We start from the raw sequence: 22,358 nt of genomic DNA on the forward strand, positions 1-22,358 counted from the left end.
TTGGGGGAGGTGGGGTGAAGAGATCATTGGGACATTCCTTATAATCAATAGTCGTGACTAGTTGAGTTCAGCAAGACTCCGTCTTGCCACTTCTCATGAAGTTAATTGAAGGCCTTGATGAGGCATTTGTAAGCAGTATTGCCAATGATGAGGAGGGAGAGAATTATCCCAAAGGGACCTGCTACCTTCCTATATTACAACAGTGAAACACTTCAAAAGTGTTTAATTGGCTGCAAAGCACACTGGGATTGTGAAAGGCGCTACATAGATGCAAGTTCTTTAACAAATGATTGGCAATAGCATTTCAGTGTAGTAATATAACGCATATTGGTGTTAGAGGAAAAGAACGACCAAAAAGACTGAAGGGCACATAATGGGGTGAGCTTTGAAAATGATGAACGAGGGAGTGTAGGACATCATTTATTAAAATTACTCTCACATTGGGAGAAGACACACACTAATGAAAATGTTGGGATGTATGATCACAGGGACAGCATTCAAGCAGCTGATCTTACAAGGGAAGGTAACTGTCAGTGATTTGTATTTGTCCATACACACCGTCCTAACATCTTTCACTTTTCTTCAAATTTTTATTTTGCAAATGTATCCTTGTTCACAGAGCTTTTCCTATGTAGCCTTCATACAATAGCAAGGCTGGGTAGATAGTAGATACTGGCATGGCACTGAGTAACAGGGCCCCTTATAGTGAGGCAGATGCATTAGTGACACCGAGATCTGCTCGCAGTGCAACAGACACGCTGGAGTGATACAGGGAGTGCAACGAAGGTTCACCAGACTGATTCCTGGGATGGGGGATTGACCTATGAGGAGAGGTGGAGTAGACCAGGTCTATATTCTCTAGAGTTCAAAAGAATGAGAGGTGATTGTACAGGGCTTGACAGGATAGATGCAAGGAGGATGTTTTCCTTGGCTGGGGGGTCTAGAAACAGGGGTCACAATTTGTGGTCGGCCTTTTAGGACTGAGATGAGGAGACAGTTCTTCACTCAGAGTGTTGTGAATCTTTGGAATTTTCTACCCCAGAGAGCTGTGGAGGCTCAGTCGTTGAGTATATTCAAGACAGAGATCGAAAGATATTTGGATTTTAAGGGAATAAAGGGATATGGGGATAGGGCAGGAAAGTGTTGAGGTAGAATATCAGCCATGATCTTATTGGATGGCGGAGTAGGCTCGAGGGGCTGAATGGCCTACTCCTGCTCCTATTTCTTATGTTCTTATACAGTATAATGAGATCTGCTTGCAGCGTGTCTCCTCATCAGCATCAGAATTGAGAATTTTTTTACCCCTTCTTTAGGCATTGATTAGGGTCTAATGCCAACCATTTGCTGAAAAGCCCAGCTAATTAATGTTTTATTTAGAAAAGGAAATCGTGGTAAATATGGTTGGATAAGAGCCACCTTCTCCTTTAACTCTCTGAAGCTTTAGTTAGATCAGGCCTAAAATAATGCATCTGGTTGTGACCCCTGTGCATTCAAAAAGATCACTGATGCATCAGAAAGTGTGCAGAGAGGAATGATGAGGATAATTGACCCTGACATTAGTCCCGTGATAGCAGCTCACAGCACTGAGCTTTTAGTAAAATTATTAAGACACAATAAATAATTTAGGCGAGGCATTATTGGGCCTCAGTGGGTCATGTTTAATTGCATAACGTTGGAGTTGGGAAATTCTTTGCAAAGAATCAGAGAGGTTGATTAAAGAAGGCATCTGGCAGATAAATAGAAGTGCAAGAGATTGTCTCCTCTATGCCTGTGTGACACCTCTGCAAACTAACATATGGGAACAATTCCCACACAGGCTACGAACAGATCAATCAGGGGGAGGATAACTCTGTCGATACACGGGAGAAAGCTGTAAACATACAACAATATTCATCTGTAGCAGAGCAGCAGGTTATAAACTTAAGAAATAAATTTTACAAAATGGGTCAAAGGAAATGAATGGATTCCATTGACATACGAGATGGCAATAAATTAGCTGACCACTGGGACTCAAACAATAAAGGAAATGGAGTAAATGGAAAGCATCAAGCACTGCCTTTGATCAACTGAACCACAAAGTATTAGGATGGAGATTTATGAATTTCTGATCCTGAGCATGGAGAGGGTACCAAGTGACTGAAGAGGAAAGGAAAGTTAAAGACTGACCTATCTACACCTGTTCTAACATGCTCCCTAGCAAGTGGTTCAAAAACTGCATTAACAGGTACCCAAGAACAGGTCACTACAACAACAACAACATTTATTTATATAGTGCCTTTAAAGTAGTGAAACATCCCACGGCGCTACACAGAGGTATTATGAGATAAAAAATTTGACACCGAGCCGCACAAGTAAAAATTAGCGCAGGTAACCATCATCATCATAGGCATTCCCTCGGACTTGCTTCCACTCTGAAAATGAGTCCGTCGGTGGCTGAACAGTCCAATACGAGAACTACAGTCCCTGTCATAGGTGGGGCAGATAGTCGTTGAGGGAAAGGGTGAGTGGGACTGGTTTGCCACATGCTCTTTCTGCTGCCTGCGCTTGCTTTCTGCATGCTCTCGGCAATGAGACTCGAGATGCTCAGCGCCCTCCCGGGTGCACTTCCTCCACTAAGGGCGGTCTTTGGCCAAGGACTCCCAGGTGTCAGTGAGGATGTTGCACTTTATCAGGGAGCGTTTGAAGGTATCCTTGTAACGTTTCCTCTTGCCACCTTTGGCTCGTTTGCCGTGAAGGAGTTCCGAATAGAGCGCTTGTTTTGGGAGTCTCGTGTCTGGCATGCGAACAATGTGGCCTGCCCAGCGGAGCTGATCAAGTGTGGTCAGTGCTTCAATACTGGGGATGGTCAAAGAGGTATGTTTCAAAGTGCGTCTTGAAGGAGGAAGAGAAGTAGAGAGACAGAGAGGTTTAGGGAGTTCCAGAGCTTGGGGCCCAGGCAACAGAAGGCACGGCCAATAATAGTTGAGTGAATATAATCAGGGATGCTTAAGAGGGCAGAATTAGAGGAGCGCAGACATCTTGGGGTATTGTGGGGCTGGAGGAGATTACAGGGAAACATAGAAACATAGAAAATAGGTGCAGGAGTAGGCCATTCGGCCCTTCGAGCCTGCACCACCATTCAATAAGATCATGGCTGATCATTTGCTCAGTACCCCTTTCCTGCTTTCTCTCCATACCCCTTGATCCCCTTAGCCGTAAGAGCCATATCTAACTCCCTCTTGAATATATCCAATGAACTGGCATCAGCAACTCTCTGCGGTAGGGAATTCCACAGGTTAACAACTCTCTGAGTGAAGAAGTTTCTCCTCATCTCAGTCCTAAATGGCCTACCCTTATCCTAAGACTATGTCCCCTGGTTCTGGACCTCCCCAACATTGGGAACATTCTTCCCACATCTAACCTGTCCAGTCCCGTCAGGATTTTATACGTTTCTATGAGATCCCCTCTCATCCTTCTAAACTCCAGTGAATAAAGGCTCAGTTGATCCAGTCTCTCCTCATATGACAGTCCAGCCATCCCTGGAATTAGTCTGGACAACCTTCGCTGCACTCCCTCAATAGCAAGAATGTCCTTCCTCAAATTAGGAGACCAAAACTGAACACAATATTCCAGGTGAGGCCTCACTAAGACCCTGTACAACTGCAGTAAGACCTCCCTGCTCCTATACTCAAATCCCCTAGCTATGAAGGCCAACATACCATTTGCCTTCTTCACCGCCTGTTGTATCTGCATGCCAACCTTCAATGACTGATGAACCATGACACCAGTCTCGTTTCCTAATCTGCCGGCATTCAGATAATATTCTGCCTTTGTGTTTTTGCCCCCAAAATGGATAACCTCACATTTATCCACATTTTACTGCATCTGCCATACATTTGCCCACTCACCTAACCTGTCCAAGTCACCCTGCAGCCTCTTAGCGTCCCCCTCACAGCTCACACCGCCACTCAGTTTAGTGTCATCTGCAAACTTGGAGATATTACACTCAATTCCTTCATCCAAATCGTTAATGTATATTGTAAAGAGCTGGGGTCCCAGCACTGAGCCCTGCGGCACTCCACTAGTCACTGTCTGCCATTCTGAAAAGGACCCATTTATCCCGACTCTCTGCTTCCTGTCTGGCAACCAGTTCTCTATCCACGTCAGTACATTACCCCCAATACCATGCGCTTTGACTTTGCACACCAATCTCTTGTGCGGCACCTTGTCAAAAGGGAGGGGTGAGGCCATGGAGGGATTTGAAAGCAAGGATGAGAAGTGTTCTACAGGAGGGACAGCAGAGGAGGGCAAAATAATATTGGGAATAAAACATAAAATGGGACGCAAATTCTTTCACCCACATTTGGACTGTGGACCACAGAGCTTGCTTTTAAACTAGGAAACCACTAACAGCGGAAGCGGAAGGAACTTATCCTTCCAAACCACGATTAACTAATGGAATAAATAAACACCAGCAGCAGAAAAGGCGGAATCAGTATACATTTCCAAATGAGAGTAAAGCAGGATTCAGAATCAAGAGGAACTAAAGACAGTGAGCTTAGATCTGGGTCAAGATTTTGATGGCTGGCGGGATTAAGGCTGGCAGAGAAATTTTACAGATTGTATTTCTGGTGATTTCTGCACTTGGTGATGTTTGTCACTTCTGGCAAGCGAGACACTTTTTCACTTTTGTCACCCAGTGACAGCATCGTACACTCCTAAGTTAGGTGCAGCAGAATTTAAATGCAGAGTAAAATTCTCTCTACTCTGCCCCAACAATGTGTGTTAGCCTCAGAAAAGCACCTTCTAGTGCATCAGTGTGACATCACGAATATCCAACACAAGCTACCCCGAGATCCCTCTAAGGAAACTACTTCTTGTTGTGCGACAGGACCATAAAATCCAAGATGGTCTTGCATTCAATCTCTGCTCTGCATTGAGTTAGCTATCTCAACCAATCTTTCTTTTTTTACAAATTTTGAAAAGAATGTGACAAATAAGTTTATTTATACAGAAAGCCACAACGTTGGATCGTCTTGCCTCGTCTGATGCACAACAATTCCAGTAATCAGTTTTCATGTAGCTACTGGTTCTGAAGGTGATATTAGATTCTAAGGGATCTATTTTTTGATAGACGTTAAGGATGCAGGTCCTTACAGATCCACAAACTATTAAAGGTGCACACATTCTTAGAGTTATTACAATATCAGTATTGCTCTAAAAATCTGTTCCAAAGAAATATTAATTATTTTTTTTAATGTCTCTTTTTTTTAATGTCTCTGTTGATTTGCAGCAACATTTTTTTATAAGGACATAAGAAATAGGAGCAGGAGTAGGCCATTCGGCCCTTCGAGCCTGCTCTGCCATTCAATAAGATCATGGCTGATCTTCGACCTCTACTCCACTTTCTCGAATGATCCCTGTTGTGTCCTTAGATGCTCTAATAATGACTCCACGAGGCAATATGTTGTACTTGAACTGTAGTGACCTTAGTCCCTTATTTGCTAACTCCAGAGTGAGGATCACACCTGGTGGCCTGCCTTTTATACTAGGCCTAGGCAGGTAACCTACAAGTCTCCCACTGCTGTGCCCTCTGGTGGCACACCTTGTGATAGTACCAACAGTAGCCATTTAGGATACATGACATCACTCTCCCCTAAGCTTTTAGTGCAAATCGCCTCTGCATTGATTGTGCTCTGGGCTTAGCTCTATCTGGGCTCAGCTCTATCTGGGCTCAGCTCTATCTGGGCTCTATCTGATTGACCCTTGGCAGGTCGTTTCAATCTTGGGTGAGTGGTTGGTGCAGTAGCATGCGAGTGGTTGCTGTTTGTGTGCCTTCCTGATCACTCCATTCTCCACCCCCCCACACACACACACACACACACACATATAGTTTATGCCGGAGGCTCATTGCATTCATATACAGTCAAGTTCAGAAAAACAAGGTTGATTACATTTGTGGTTCCATTGTAAGACAAGTACATTAGACTAGTGAGATACATTATTAATGCAGTGACCGGTGCGTAAGGACAAACTAGTTCCAGAACTGCTGGATGGTGTCCCTGCAGCCTGGTGGCGGCGCGGTGCCCAGTGCTGGCAGTGGGAACCTGGTTGGTTCAAGTTGCCTGCTCTTGGGGCTGTTGCCGTGGTTCCTAGGGGCGGGCAGGTTCACAGATGCCTGTGACCTCCCTGTCCTTTCTTTGTGCCCTGGGTCGCTGCTGTTCCCTGAGGAGCTGTCGTCTAGCAGTGCACAGGGAACTGCTGACTCGCTGGCCTGGGCGTTATTTGGTTTGGGATCCTGGCTGGTTCCAGTCCCCTTTAGGGGGACTGTAGCGGGTGACCCTTCATTTACAGTTATGGCCTTAGTGGCGATGGGGTCTGGGGACTGCACCTTAGCACAGTCCTCTCTTTCAAGCTCGTGACGGTTGGTGCCAGCGGGTGCCCGTGTGGTGGAACCAATCAGGGGCAGGGTATCGATATCGGTGCCGTTGCCCTGCTGAGGTCGCTTGCTCTGCAGCTCGTGTGTGTTGGCTGCTTGTGGCCATACTCCATGGTGCATAACTCTGGTCCCCGGGATGCAGGCTACAGCATTGGGTAGCTCGCTGGACCTGCGTGCTCCCGATGGGTGTTTGCCCGCTGCATTGGCTGTGTGTAGTTGAAATCCTACATCGCACAATTTTTCATTACTTATGATGCATACTCTGTAGTTCCGATCGCGATCGCGCGACTTTTCCTCGCTTATTGCATGTACACAACTCTGATCATCAGTTACACATTTTGTTTCTAACTTACAGATGTATTACATTGCTTGAGTGTGTGGAACTGTCCTTTTAATTGTAGTGGGTTCCTTTAAGAGAACCTTACTTGCTTTACCCCAATCCTCTTCTCCATGTGGTGCCATGTGTTGCTCCATCAGCGTTGCACCTCGTGGTCTGGCCATCTTTTTCTTCAGCGCCTCACCTCATGGTTTGGACGCCATCTTTCCTCCATCCACGATGTCGACTGCGGTGATCCTCTTCTCCCTGGCTTCTGCCACCGAAGCTGGGAAGTCGCTTCTGGATCCGATTTTCTTCCTCCGGAGTCCTGGCACTGGAGCCTGGAAGGTGCATTCGGGTCGTCTCAGCTGGATCATCTCCACGCAATCATGCTGAGCGGTCTGTGCCTCGGGTGCTGTGCTGGTCTGCTCTCTGGTGCCGGGTCCACCCTCAAGTGAGGGCTTGCTGTGTCTCCGAACACGGAGGACCTCGATCGCTGGAGGGTTGAAGTCTTCAATGGATCGTCTCCATCCACCTTCTGCCGAGCAGCGTCGGTTCATCACCTGCAACAATCCAGAGGTAACTTGTGCATCGCGCCATCATGGAGTACCTTTACATTCGCACTACCAACGACTGGGATAATTTCATCGGTGTAGGTGCGCAGCTTTGCCTGAACCGGGACCAACTTGAGCCGTTCAGCTTGATTGTCCCATAGCCTCTCAAAGGCTTCTTGATTCATTAGTGACTGGCACGCCCCCGTGTCCACATCCATGAAAACTGGAATGGCATCTATCTCGACTTCCATCTTCAGCGGGGAACACTCGGTGGTGCAGGTAAACATGCTATATACCTCATCGTGGGGCTGAGCTGTCTCTCTGCCTATCGTTTCATAATCCGCGCTGGATTCCTGGGCATCTGCAGACTTTTCATCGACGTAGTGAGTCATATTTCTCTTACACATTCGCTGGAGGTGGCCCTTTGTGCTGCAGCCTTTGCATACATAGTCTTTAAAGCGGCATTGATGAGCCCTGTGATTCCCTCCACAATGCCAACATGGAGCTACTCGATTAGCCCCCCCCTTGGCAGACTCTGAGTTAAGGGACTCGGGGGCCTGTTCTCTCTCTCCTGAGAGGGTTCACGCTCTATAGTCCAGCCTCTAAACGGCGCCACTCTGTGCACAGTACCTGCCGGGTTTGAGTCCTGAGGGTGAGTCATCTGCCTAGAGCCGCAGGTCGAGGTCATGAATGCCTGGCTCACGGAGATGGCCTTCTGCAGTGTGACTGTGGTATCTGCCGACATTAGTTTATGAAGAAGGCCCTCATGGCCAATTCCAATCACAAAAATGTCCCGCAGCGCTTCGTTGAGGTGGTTGCCGAACTCGCACAGTGCCGCCAGCCTCCTGAGGTCGGCGGCGTATTTCGTGATTTCCTGGTTTTCGGGCCGTCGGTGGGTGCAGAACCGGTCTGGCTGTGAGGATGCTTTCCTTGGGCTTGAGTTGCTCATGGATCAGGGTTATGAGCTCCTTGTACGTCTTGGTCGTTGTCTTCGCTGGTGTCAGCAAGTCCCTGACGAGGCCATAGACTGGTTAGCAAGATAGCTCTGCGCTTATCAGCCAGTGTGGCCGGGTCGTCTCCTGCCAGGTTGTTTGCTGTGAAGAAATGGTCGAGCCTCCCACAATGGTGTCCCAATCATCACCATCGGCGAATTGCTGCAACGTACCAAGGGTAGCCATTTTCGTGTGAAAGTTTGTAATCTCATCGCCAATTGTTGTGTCCTTAGCTGCTCTAATAATGACTCCACGAGGCAATGTGTGGTACTTGAACTGTAGTGACCTTAGTCCTTTATTTGCTAACTCCAGAGTGAGGATCACACCTGGTGGCCTGCTTTTTATACTAGGCTAGGCACACCTGTACAGGTAACCTACAAGTTTCCCACTGCTGTGCCCTCTGGTGGCACACCTATGATAGTACCAACAGTAGCCATGCAGGATACATGACAATCCCCATATCTTTTGATTCCCTCAGTATCCAAAAATATCGCACTCTGTCTTGAATATACTCAATGACTGAGCATCCACAGCTCTCTGGGGTAGAGAATTCCAAAGATTCACAACTCTTTGAGTGAAAACATTTCTCCTCATTTCACTCCTAAATGGCCGACCCTGTGTTCGGAGACTGTGACCCCTATAACACAGTGAGCATTAGTATTATATAAAAATTACAAACACAAAAACGGGCCATTCATCCCAACCAGTCCGTGTTGGTGTTTATCCTCCACACGAGCAGTAGTTCTAATTCAATGTGCCCCCTTCCCATATCCCTTTAACCACCTATCTAACCTAAGGAAGTAAAGTCTCTGCTTCAAAGTCAAAGCTTAAAGGCACTATATCTGAATGCGTGAAGCATTTGCAACAAAATAGATGAATTAATAACGCAGATAGAAATTAATAGGTTTGATCTAATAGCCATTACGGAGATGTGGTTGCAAAGTAACCAAGATAGGGAACTAAATATTCCAGGATACTTAACTTTTAGAAGAGATAGGCAAAATGGAAAAGTAGGAAGGGTAGCCCTGATAATAAAGGACGGGATAAAGACAGTAGAGAGAAAGGATCTTAGCTCCAAAAATCAAGAAGTAGAATTAGTTTGGGTGGAGCTATGAAACAGCAAGGGGGAGAAAACATTAGTGGGAGTTGTTTATAGGCCCCAAAACAGTAGTTGTAATGTAGGGCAGAGTATAAATCAGGAAATTAGAGGCATCTGTAACAAGGGTAATACGGTAATCATGGGGGACTTTAATCTACATATAGACTGGGCAAACTAAATTTGCAATAATAATGTGGAGGATGAATTCATGGAATGTATACAAGATAGTTTTCTAGATCAGTATGTTGAGGAATCAACTAGGGAGCAGGCTATTTTAGATCTAGTATTGTACAATGAGAAAGGGTTAATTAATAACCTTGTAGTAAAGGGGCCATTAGGGAAGAGTGACCATAATATTATAGAATTTTATATTTAAGTTGAAAGTGATTTAGTTAAATTCAAAACTGCAGTCTTAAATCTAAACAAAGGAAGCTATGTAGGTATGAGGGGAGAGTTATGTAGGTATGAGGGGAGAGTTATGTAAGTATGAGGGGAGAGTTGGTTAAAGTAGATTGGGAAACTATGTAAAAAGGTATAATGGTAGACAAGCAATGGCTAGAATTTAAAGAATGAATACATAATTTACAACAAAAATACATTCCTTTAAGGCACAAAAACTCCAAAAAGTAGTCTAACTGTGGTTAAGAAGAGAAGTTAAAGATAGTATTAGATCAAAGCCAGAGGCTTTATGAGCCCAAGTTTCCACATGATTTGCGCCTGATTTTTAGGAGCAACTGGTGGAGAATGGACTATCTTAGAAATCGCAATTCTCCACATTTTTTTTTCTGCAGTTCTAGTCAGGTAGAACAGTTCTACTTTGGAACAGAATTTTTTCTTCAAAAGGGGGCGTGTCCGGCCACTGACGCCTGATTTGAAAGTTTCCACAGTGAAAATGTACTCCAAACTAAAGTAGAATGGAGCAAGTGAAGATTTTTGTAGAACTGAAAAAACCTGTTCTACACATTAAAAAATCAGGCGCAGGTTACAAATTAGGCGTCCAGAACGAGGTGGGGGGGAAGGGAAGTCATTAAATTCTACAATAAATCCTTATTTATACTTATACAAATATTATACAAGTAAATCCAACCTGAATAAACATTTATAAGCAAAGAAAAAATTAAATAAACCATCTTCCTACCTGTGTGAAAGTGCTTCAGGCAGGCCTTTCGGGACCGAAGGCTGAACGAGCCGGGCCCGAGACTTCAGGCAGGTAGGTGGCGTTGGGTTGGGTCGGGGAGGTTCGGTTCGGGTCGGGGGAGGGGGAGGGAGAGGGAGAGAGAGCGGGGGAGAGAGATGGAGAGGGAGAGAGAGAGAGAGAGGAAGAGAGAGAGAGAGAGAGGGGGGGAGGGAGAGAGAGAGGGGGGGAGGGAGAGAGAGAGGGGGGGAGGGAGAGAGAGAGGGGGGGAGGGAGAGAGAGAGGGGGGGAGGGAGAGAGAGAGGGGGGGAGGGAGAGAGAGAGAGGGGGGGAGGGAGGGAGAGAGGGGGGGAGGGAGGGAGCGAGAGAGAGAGGGAGGGAGGGAGAGGGAGGGGGGAAGGTCAGGTCGGATCCAGTCCGGGAGCGGGAGTCGGGTCGGGTCCAGTGGGTTGGGGGGTGGGAGCGCGGGTCGGGTCGGGTCGGGTCCAGTGGGTTGGGGGGTGGGAGCGCGGGTCGGGTCGGGTCCAGTCGGGGGGGCGGGGAGCGGGAACAGGAGCTTGGGTCGGGTCAGTCGGGGGGGGGGGGGTCGGGTCAGTCGGGGGGGGGGGAGCAGGAGCTGGGCGTGGGAGGAGCCTTATTCACGCAGCCCCAGTGAGGCCATTGGGCCAGGGCTAGGGGCTGCGTGCTTCGGGCCCCTCCCACACAGTTCGGCGCCTGGAGCTACTGCACTTGCGTGCCCACTGTAGCGCGCATGTGCAGAGGTCCCGGCACTGTTTTCAGCGCAGGGACCTGGCTCCGCCCCCTACAGCTCCTGCTGCGCCGAGGACCAGAGGACCTGCAGGGAGGTGGAGAATACCGAGGATTTTTTTAGGCGCACTTTGTGGCGCGAAAAACGGGCGTCCAGGTCGGGACTGCGCCATTCTAGGCGCGTGTGGAAACAAAATAATGTTGCCAAAACGAGCAGTAAGCCTGACGATTGGGAACATTTTAGAATTCAGCAAAGGAGGACCAAAAAATTAATAAAGGGAAAATAAAATATGAGTAAACTAGCGAGAGACGTGGGGCTAGAACCTCCACTTTTGAGCTTATTGCCCAAAAATGGGCGTTAAAAAAGGGTTTTCAGATCGCCAGCTGCTCGCCCATTCGCAAAACATCTAGTTTACATTTTTGAAAATGGGCGTTACCGCGAGCAATATCAAATGGGTGGTAGCGTTAAATTTTTCTGACCTACTGCCATAAAGTGTGGCCGTCCTTCGCAACGGCATGGCAACGCTCTATTCCCGCGATTCAGAAGGTCAAGGGTCATCATGACATGCGCAGAAGAGGAGACAGAGAGAGAGGGAGCTCAGAGCGTGTGTGGCTGTGGTGTGTACTTGTTTGGCTGTTGTGGGAGGAACGATGGAGACTCACGAGCAGCAAAAAGCCTACTAAGCACCAAGAACATAGTTGGCACTGAATTTTTGGCCAACAAATAACATATAACATGGAAGGGATGGAGGAGGCTCTAGAGCTGGTAGCCAGGAACACTGGTGGCAGAGGGCTCCCAATGGTCACGGAGCACTGCACCCCAAGGTGATGCACCTCCATTGCGAACCACACGAGAGCCAGCAGCAACATCTTACTTATGGTTCAGCGCACGCTCCCACCTCAGGACCGTTCTCTACAGTATCCGTCCAAGCAGTGCTTTTACCATCGCCCCCCCCTCCACCCCCCCCCCCCCAGTCTGTCACTTCGTACATTGGGCACATAATGCAGTGGAGCATTCCTTCTGGGATGTCGAGTCTGCTGCATGTATTTGGTCACCAAGAGAGGGTGAGAAAGGACAGCCCCCGCCCCCGCAGTAGCTCTCTGTTTTCCATCGATTGCTCACAAACAAGGAATGTCCGACGAACATACCTCTTCAATTCCAATCGGTCACAATGTGGTCAAGATGTTTTTAGAGATGTTCACATCAACTCCAACGACCTGCGAACTCCCCCGAGGTTGAAGCACAGCAGCCTTTTAAAGGATACGACATGTGATCTACAATATGGCGTCCGTAACGCTGTGATTCGTTCCGGTTAGTTCCACTTTTTGTGGGCGGTTTTTTGAGCGAGCGATATTGTGGGCGATATGTGTGCGAGGTGGTGAAATTGATGATGGGCAATCTCCATGGCCGCTAGTTTGGGTAAATATGCTCTTTACTACAAAAAACAGTGGGTGGGCGTTAATATTGAATCTCGGCGTTAATTCCGTGCGGCAATATTATGGGCATTGAATTCGCCCATTCTGCTGACTCTGCCCCCAAAAAATGGGCGGGCGGTAATATTTTTTCTCGCCGTTAAGCACATGGGGAAAGTAACGCTCGGCAATAAGTTTCCGAAAAATGCCTGCCAGTTTCCATTTTGTTCCAAAATAGGCGTTTTACGTCATTTCAGCGGCAAAATGGGCATTAAGTGGGCATTAAGCAGGCAAAAAATGTGGCAATTCTAGCCCATGAAAACAGATTGTAAAAGCTTCTATTGGTACGTAAAAAGGAAAAGATTAGTGAAAGTAGATATGGGTCCCTTGCAGGCAGAGACAGGAGAAATTGGAAATGGCAGAGAAATTAAACAAATAATGTGTCTGTGTTCACGGAAGAAAATGCAAAAAACCTCCCGGAAATAGTGGAGAACCAAGGGTTTGGAGGAACTGAAAGAAATTAGTATTAGTAAAAAAATAGTACTGGAGAAATTAATGGGATTGAAAGCCGATAAATCCCCTGGACCTGGTGGCCTACATCCTAGGGTTTTGTAAGAAGTGGCTATAGAGATAGTGGATGCATTGATTGTAATCTTCCAAAATTCCATAGATTCTAGAAAGGACCCCATGGATTGGAAGGTAGCAAATTTAACCCTATTTAAAAAAGGAGGGAGAGAGAAAACGGGGAACTACAGACCAGTTAGCCTGACATCAGTAGTAGGGAAAATGCTAGAATCTATTATTAAGGACATGGTAACGGCACTTAGAAAATAATAATAGGATTGGGCAGTCAACACGGATTTATAAAAGGGAAATCATGTTTGACAAATCTGTTAGAGTTACTTGAGGTTGTAACTCGCAGAATAGATCAGCGGGTGTGGTGTATTTGGCTTTTCAGAAGGCATTTGATAAGGTGCCACGTAAGAGGTTATTAAATAAAATTAGGGCTCATCGGATTGGGGGTAATATACTAGCATGGATTGAGGATTGGTTAACGGACAGAAAACAGAGTAGGAATAAACGGGTCATTTTCGGGTTGGCAGACTATAACTAGTGGGGTACCACAAAGATCAGTGGGCCTCAGCTATTCACATTCTATATCAATGATTTGTATGAGGGGACCAAATGTAATATATCCAAGTATGCTGACGATACAAAGCTAGGTGGGAATGTAAGTTGTGAGGAGCATGCAAAGAAACTTCAAGGAGATATAGACAGACTAAGCGATATATAATGTGGAGAAATGTGAAGTTATCCATTTTAGTAAGAAAAATAGAAAAGCAGAGTATTTTCTAAATGGTGAGAGATTGGGAAATGTTGGTGTTTAGAAGGACCTGGGTGCCCTTGTACACTAATCACTGAAAGTTAACATGGAGGTACAGCAAGCAATTAAGAAACGTTTAAAATTCTGACGGGTTTAGACAGGTTAGATGCAGGAAGAATGTTCCCAATGTTGGGGAAGTCCAGAACCAGGGGTCACAGTCTAAGGATAAGGGGTAAGCCATTTAGGACCGAGATGAGGAGAAACTTCTTCACCCAGAGAGTGGTGAACCTGTGGAATTCTCTACCGCAGAAAGTTGTTGAGGCCAATTTACTAAATATATTCAAAAAGGAGTTAGATAAAGTCCTTACTACAAGGGGGATCAAGGGGCATGGCGAGAAAGCAGGAATGGGGTACTGAAGTTGCATGTTCAGCCATGAACTTATTGAATGGCGGTGCAGGCTCGAAGGGCCGAATGGCCTACTCCTGCACCTATTTTCTATGTTTCTATGAAATCAAACAGTATGTTGGCCTTTATTACAAGGGGATTTGAGTATAAGAGTAAAGATGTCTTAATGCATTTATATAGGGCTCTGGTGGGACCACGCCTGGAGTATTGTGTACAGTTTGGTCTCCTTACCTAAGGAAGGATTATACTTGCCATAGAGGGAGGATATACCACCTAAGGAAGGATATACTTGCAACAAAGGCTCACCAAACCTATTCCTGGGATGGGGGGATTGTCCTATGAGGAGAGATTGAGTAGACTAAGCCTATAGAAAATAATAATAGGATTGGGCAGTGTCAACACAGATTTATAAAAGGGAAATTATGTTTGACAAATCTGTTAGAGTTATTTGAGGTTGTAACTCGCAGAATAGATAAGGGGGATCAGTGGGTGTGGTGTATTTGGCTTTTCGGAAGGCATTCGATAAGAGCTTGACAGGGTAGATGCAGGGAGGATGTTTTGCCTGTCTGGGGTCACAGTCTCAAAATAAGGGGTCGGCCATTTAGGACTGAGATGAGGAGACATTCCTTCACTCAGGGTGGTGAATCTTTGGAATTCTCTACCCCAGAGAGCTGTGGATGCTCAGTCTTTGAGTATATTCAAGACAGAGATCAATAGATTTTTGAATCAAAAGATATGGGGATAGTGCAGGAAAGTGGAGTTCAGGTAGAAGATCAGCCATGATCTTATTGAATGGCGCAGCAGGCTTGAGGGGGGCGAATGGCCGACTCCTGCTCCTAATTCGTATGTTCTTATGTTCAATCACTAACTCAGGTAGTACATGCCACAGGCTCACTACCCTCCAGTAAAAGACGTTTATCCTAAATCTCGTACATTTAATCTTCTATCCATGACCCTGCAATCTCTGGAAACAGTCTGCTTCTATCCACTCGGTCCCATTCCGTCATCATTTTAAAAAAACCTCTATCAAATCACTCTATAATCACAAAAACAGTCCCAATTTTTTCAAGGCTTTTTTTTGTATTGGTATTCCCTCATATCATGCAGCATCCTAATGAACCTGTTTCTGTCCTATTGCCTCAACACCTTTCCTATAGTGTGGAGCTCAGAATTGTGCACAGTACTCCAGCTGAGTTCACAATGAAGTTGCACATTGATTCACCATTACATTTCAACTTTTATAGAATCATAGAATGGTTACAGCACAGAAGGAGACCATTTGGCCTGTTGAGCCCGTGCCGGATCGCTGTTATAACACCTCAGCTAGTCCCACTCCCATGCTCCGTCCCCATAGCCAGGCAAAAAATGTTTCCTTCAGGTACTTATTCACTTTATATTCTATATCTCACCATAAAACCTATCTCTTTGACCAAGCTTTTGGTCATCTGCCGTAATTTCTTCTTATGTGGCTTGGTGTCAAATTTTTGTCTTGTTACACTCTTGTGAAGCGCCTTGGGCGTTATATAAATACAAGTTGTTGTTGTATTCCATTCATTGTTTGTTTGGCCTCATCAATTTAAGTTGCTGCTTTTAATGTCTTATGACCCTGATTCCCCCCAATCCCTCTGTTCTGCCACATCACCCAACCTTCCCCCATTCAAATAATACTTCTTTAAAATCAAAATGTAACAAATCACAATCACTGACATTGAATTCCATCTGCCACTTTCTTGCCCATTTCACCATTTTATCAATAGCCCCTTGGTCCTCATCATTATTCACTATGCCTATTTTAGTATCTGTAAATTTGGACACTGCTCCCTCCAGCCCCACTGATGTCACCAACTGGCTGGAAGGGAACTTTGACCCTGACAGTGCGAGGAGGCTGAATTAATGTATCTGCACATTGAATTACCCTGAATGTATGCTGTAGCCGTGGGAATGATTCAATGGCAAGACACTCACTCCTCCAAGCTTGTAGCACCGGAAATCATCCACACACAACAAACACATTTTAAAATAACAGAAAACGATAAAATAATGTCAAAACAAAATCAAAATTATTTATTTCATTTAAAAAAACAAGATACTGCTAGCAAATATTGTTATTTGTCTTAATCTTGCTGGCAACATAATCTGCATATGACGAACTCAATGTAACACAAGGCTGTTCCATGACTTTGGAAGTTACATGCTTATGGCGCCGTTATAATTACAGCTGTTCATCATCCCTTAAATCAAGGTTCTGAAAAGGTGTTTTTAAGTTAACCTTGAATATAAAAAATGATAAAATAGGTTTAATTATTTCACTTAAATGCACCCCTGTCTGTCCACTTGCTCATCCATAGCTACATATTCCTCCTATTATAACGGTGATAGTGTGGTGACAGAAGACATTGTCAGTGTTGTAACTCTGTCAGTGTGCTTGCTTTGTCGGCTGTGGTTTTGTATAATTACAGTCATCACACTCCACAGTAATTACACGAGTTTTGACTGTAAGACAATGCACACTGCAGGAGGAGGTCACAGTGAATGATCTGGGTGAGCGGTATAGAGACTACTGGAAGCTCCCTGTACCTGAGGGAGAGAGAGAGAGAGTGAGAAGTGAGGGAATCACTGGCTTTCAACAGCTGTGTCTCAACCTGGAACTCCCGAGTCAGCCCTCAGACCGCAGCTATTAAAAGCAGAGTGCAAAGTCTACACAGGCACACAATCCATAAATCGCATCAACACCTCGCGTTCGGGGGTAAACATGACATCATGTCTATTTGCCCTCCGTTAACAAGAAATAAATCAAGCATTTCTTGTTTCAAAGCTTTAAAAAAAAGTGTCAGACGTCCGCCCCCTCTCCTTTGCCCTGCTTCTCCCTTTACTCATTGTAGAATCATACAACACCGAAGGAGTCCATTCGGCCCATCGTGCCTGTGACAGCTCTTGGATAGAGCTATCCAATTCGTCCCACCCCCTGCCCTTTCTCCTATAGTCCCACCCCCTGCCCTTTCTCCTTTATCCCACCCCCTGCCCTTTCTCCTTTAGTCCCATCCCCTGCCCTTTCTCCTTTATCCCACCCCCTGCCCTTTCTCCTTTATCCCATCCCCTGCCCTTTCTCCTTTATCCCACCCCCTGCCCTTTCTCCTTTAGTCCCATCCCCTGCCCTTTCTCCTTTATCCCACCCCCCGCCCTTTCTCCTTTATCCCACCACCTGCCCTTTCTCCTATAGTCCCACCCCCTGCCCTTTCTCCTTTATCCCACCCCCTGCCCTTTCTCCTATAGTCCCACCCCCTGCCCTTTCTCCTTTATCCCACCCCCTGCCCTTTCTCCTATAGTCCCACCCCCTGCCCTTTCTCCTTTATCCCACCCCCCGCCCTTTCTCCTTTATCCCACCACCTGCCCTTTCTCCTATAGTCCCACCCCCTGCCCTTTCTCCTTTATCCCACCCCCTGCCCTTTCTCCTATAGTCCCACCCCCTGCCCTTTCTCCTTTATCCCACCCCCCGCCCTTTCTCCTTTATCCCACCACCTGCCCTTTCTCCTATAGTCCCACCCCATGCCCTTTCTCCTTTATCCCACCCCCTGCCCTTTCTCCTTTATCCCACCCTCTGCCCTTTCTCCTTTATCCCACCCCCTGCCCTTTCTCCTTTATCCCACCCCCTGCCCTTTCTCCTTTATCCCACCCCCTGCCCTTTCTCCTTTATCCCACCCCCCGCCTTTCTCCTTTATCCCACCACCTGCCCTTTCTCCTATAGTCCCACCCCCTGCCCTTTCTCCTTTATCCCACCCCCTGCCCTTTCTCCTATAGTCCCACCCTCCTGCCCTTTCTCCTTTATCCCATCCCCTGCCCTTTCTCCTTTATCCCACCCCCTGCCCTTTCTCCTTTAGTCCCATCCCCTGCCCTTTCTCCTTTATCCCACCCCCTGCCCTTTCTCCTTTAGTCCCATCCCCTGCCCTTTCTCCTATAGTCCCACCCCCTGCCCTTTCTCCTTTAGTCCCATCCCCTGCCCTTTCTCCTTTATCCCACCCCCTGCCCTTTCTCCTATAGTCCCATCCCCTGCCCTTTCTCCTTTATCCCACCCCCTGCCCTTTCTCCTATAGTCCCACCCCCTGCCCTTTCTCCTTTATCCCATCCCCTGCCCTTTCTCCTTTATCCCATCCCCTGCCCTTTCTCCTTTATCCCATCCCCTGCCCTTTCTCCTTTATCCCACCCCCTGCCCTTTCTCCTATAGTCCCACCCCCTGCCCTTTCTCCTATAGTCCCACCCCCTGCCCTTTCTCCTTTATCCCACCCCCTGCCCTTTCTCCTTTTGTCCCATCCCCTGCCCTTTCTCCTTTAGTCCCACCCCCTGCCCTTTCTCCTTTATCCCACCCCCTGCCCTTTCTCCTTTATCCCATCCCCTGCCCTTTCTCCTTTATCCCACCCCCTGCCCTTTCTCCTTTATCCCACCCCCTGCCCTTTCTCCTTTTGTCCCACCCCCTGCCCTTTCTCCTTTAGTCACACCCCCTGCCCTTTCTCCTTTAGTCCCACCCCCTGCCCTTTCTCCTTTATCCCATCCCCTGCCCTTTCTCCTTTATCCCACCCCCTGCCCTTTCTCCTTTATCCCACCCCCTGCCCTTTCTCCTTTAGTCCCATCCCCTGCCCTTTCTCCTTTATCCCACCCCCTGCCCTTTCTCCTTTATCCCACCCCCTGCCCTTTCTCCTTTATCCCATCCCCTGCCCTTTCTCCTTTATCCCATCCCCTGCCCTTTCTCCTTTATCCCATCCCCTGCCCTTTCTCCTTTAGTCCCACCCCCTGCCCTTTCTCCTTTATCCCATCCCCTGCCCTTTCTCCTATAGTCCCACCCCCTGCCCTTTCTCCCACCCCCCTGCCTTTTCTCCTATAGTCCCACCCCTCTGCCCTTTCTCCTTTATCCCACCCCCTGCCCTTTCTCCTTTATCCCATCCCCTGCCCTTTCTCCTATAGTCCCACCCCCTGCCCTTTCTCCTTTATCCCACCCCTCTGCCCTTTCTCCTTTATCCCACCCCCCTGCCCTTTCTCCTATAGTCCCACCCCCCTGCCCTTTCTCCTTTATCCCACCCCCTGCCCTTTCTCCTTTATCCCATCCCCTGCCCTTTCTCCTATAGTCCCACCCCCTGCCCTTTCTCCTTTATCCCACCCCCTGCCCTTTCTCCTTTATCCCACCCCTCTGCCCTATCTCCTTTATCTCATCCCCTGCCCTTTCTCCTTTAGTCCCACCCCCTGCCCTTCCTCCTTTATCCATAGCCCTGAAAATTGTTCCCGTTCAAGTATTTATCCAATTACTTTTCGAATCTGCTCCCACCACCCTTTCAGGCAGTGCATTCCAGACCATAACAACTCGCTGTGTAAAAAAAACCTAATTTTCCTCCTGGATGTTTCTTTATGGTTTAGGAGCATTCTTTTTGAATATATATATATATATATATTCGCTTTATCCCGCACCTTTCGAACAGGTGCACTCCAATCTATGGTGAGAGGGCAGCGATTCCATCCCCAGTGCGGGGATACCCCGTGAATCTGCACAGTGTTCATGGAGAAGGGCTTTTTCAATGCTGCTTCTTGATATCTTTCATTGTCCCATTGGGAATGTCCAATGCTGTGTCGGGAGTTACAGGTCAGTGGGTCGGGAGTAGCTGCCAGTTCATTAGCAGGGAGAATGAGTCTTTGGGAGCGAGATCCAGTCAGTAGAATGACGGCTAGTTATTGAGAACATCGATAATTCACTCACGTTTCAGGGAAAGTGGGAAAGTAAAGGGCGGGGGGTACTTCAATTCGATTGTATCGACAGTAAAAATGTGCATTTTCCACATGGCACGTGTTTCAGTCACAATATAAATCCAACCGAAACAGTTCATCACTTAAAATGCTGCTCTCCCTCGCTCTGTCTCTCTCTGTGCCCTGTCATAGTTTGTGGAGAAACTAGTTTCATGAGAAACATGAGAATCTTTTAAGTGGGCCATTGGAAAGCTCGGCAGAGAGCGGTCCCTGTGGGCAATCCCAGAGCGCGGATAAGACTCCACAATCATCAATCACCCCGAGATATGTCGGTGTTTGTAATCACCCAGGCTGGACACTCACTGTATATACCCCCCCCCCCACCCCCACGCTGGACACACTGTATATACTCCCCCCCCCCCCAGGCTCACACACTGTATATACCCCCCCCCCCACCCCAGGCTGGACACTCACTGTATATACCACCCCCCCCCCCACCCCCACCCCCACCCCCACGCTGGACACACTATATATACTCTTCCCCCCCCCCCCAGGCTCACACACTGTATATACCCCCCCCCACCCCAGGCTGGACACTCACTGTATATACCCTCCACCCGCCCAGGCTGGACACTCACTGTATATACCCCCCCCCCCCCCCCAAGGCTGGACACTCACTGTATATACCCCCCCCCCCAAGGCTGGACACTCACTGTATATAACCCCCCCCCCCGCCAGGCTGGACACTCACTGTATATACCCCCCCCCCCCAAGGCTGGACACTCACTGTACATACCCCCCCCCCCCACCCCAGGCTGGACACTCACTGTATATACCCCCCCCCAAGGCTGGACACTCACTGTATATACCCCCCCCCCCTCCCACCCCAGGCTGGACACTCACTGTATATAACCCCCCCCCCCCATGCTGGACACTCACTGTATATACCCCCCCCCCAAGGCTGGACACTCACTGTATATACACCCCCCCCCCCCCCAGGCTGGACACTCACTGTATATACCCCCCCCCCCCCCGCCAGGCTGGACACTCACTGTATATACACCCCCCCCCCCCCAAGGCTGGACACTCACTGTATATATCCCCCACCCGCCCAGGCTGGACACTCACTGTATATACACCCCCCCCCCCCCCACCCCAGGCTGGACACTCACTGTATATACCCCCCACCCCCACCCCAGGCTGGACACTCACTGTATATACCCCGCACCCGCCCAGGCTGGACACTCACTGTATATACTCCCACCCCCCCGCCCCCCCAGGCTCACACTCACTGTATATACTCCCCCCCCGCCCCCCCAGGCTCACACTCACTGTATATACCCCCCACCCCGGATACACACCGGCTCCGAGCGCTCCATTGGATCGCCGCTCCCACCGGTTTTATGTGCTCAGTTAAAGTTTTATTTTGTAGATTAAAGTATTGATGAAATGAACAATACAGATTGTCAGAGACAATGAACCATGCAATCGATTATAGAGCAATTGCTGTAAATGGGAAGCGTTGCATTGCACAGTCCCTTATAATTGAATCTAGATCGATCATAATGTGAAATACATACAATTTATCATGGAGAAATATCAAATATTGGATGGTTTGACACTGGAATTCCCTGTAAATCTCGCTCCCTGCCGACCTTTCAGCCCCAGGCACGACCCCAGGGAAGTGGCCCCATCAGATCAACATTGGGACAAGGCTCCTGTACAACTCGCAATTCAAACCATTCGTTTCAAAAGCTCTCGCCTCACTGACTATTCAATGCAAAGCAAACAAAGGCACCCGTTATGTTTGAGAAGGAAGCCCATTGTGACAATGTTGACGGACAGGAAAGCACACACATCCAGAATTCGATAGTTCTTACCTTCTGCACTGTGGTCAGGACCTGGAGGATGGAGTTTCTGGCCAAGAGCGGTGTTCTCGCATCTACCAGCGAAGCAATACAGGTCAGGGTTTCGGGACTGTCAGATGCAGTCAATCCGCGGGAGAAAGGAGGGGAGGAGGGTGATAAACACTTTCATTAAACACAAAGCCCGTGTGGACTTGCTGGGGGATTTGCCTTTCCTGCTGGGTGGGTTTCTCCCCTGACCGGGTAGGCGCGGATCACGGAGGAGTTTGACAGCTCGGACGCGAAGTGAACGGGAACAGATTGTTGCTGGTCGTGTGAGGGAAGCAGAATGAGAAATAGATGGAAGGAGGAGGAGGGATTCA

General features: G+C 47.8%; 1 protein-coding gene across 1 annotated transcript in view; it reads right to left on the bottom strand.

Moving 5' to 3' along the window:
- The window catches only part of LOC139227180 (voltage-dependent calcium channel gamma-5 subunit), a 44,334-nt gene extending 22,189 nt beyond the window's left edge, over nt 1-22,145 (bottom strand). The window contains exon 1 of the mRNA XM_070858243.1: nt 22,012-22,145. The gene's annotated coding sequence lies outside the window, so the exon portion shown is untranslated. The remainder of the gene's footprint in view (nt 1-22,011) is intronic.
- Nucleotides 22,146-22,358: the final 213 nt, after the last annotated feature.

The sequence above is a fragment of the Pristiophorus japonicus genome, chromosome 16, assembly GCF_044704955.1.
Source record: "Pristiophorus japonicus isolate sPriJap1 chromosome 16, sPriJap1.hap1, whole genome shotgun sequence".
Taxonomy (NCBI): domain Eukaryota; kingdom Metazoa; phylum Chordata; class Chondrichthyes; family Pristiophoridae; genus Pristiophorus; species Pristiophorus japonicus.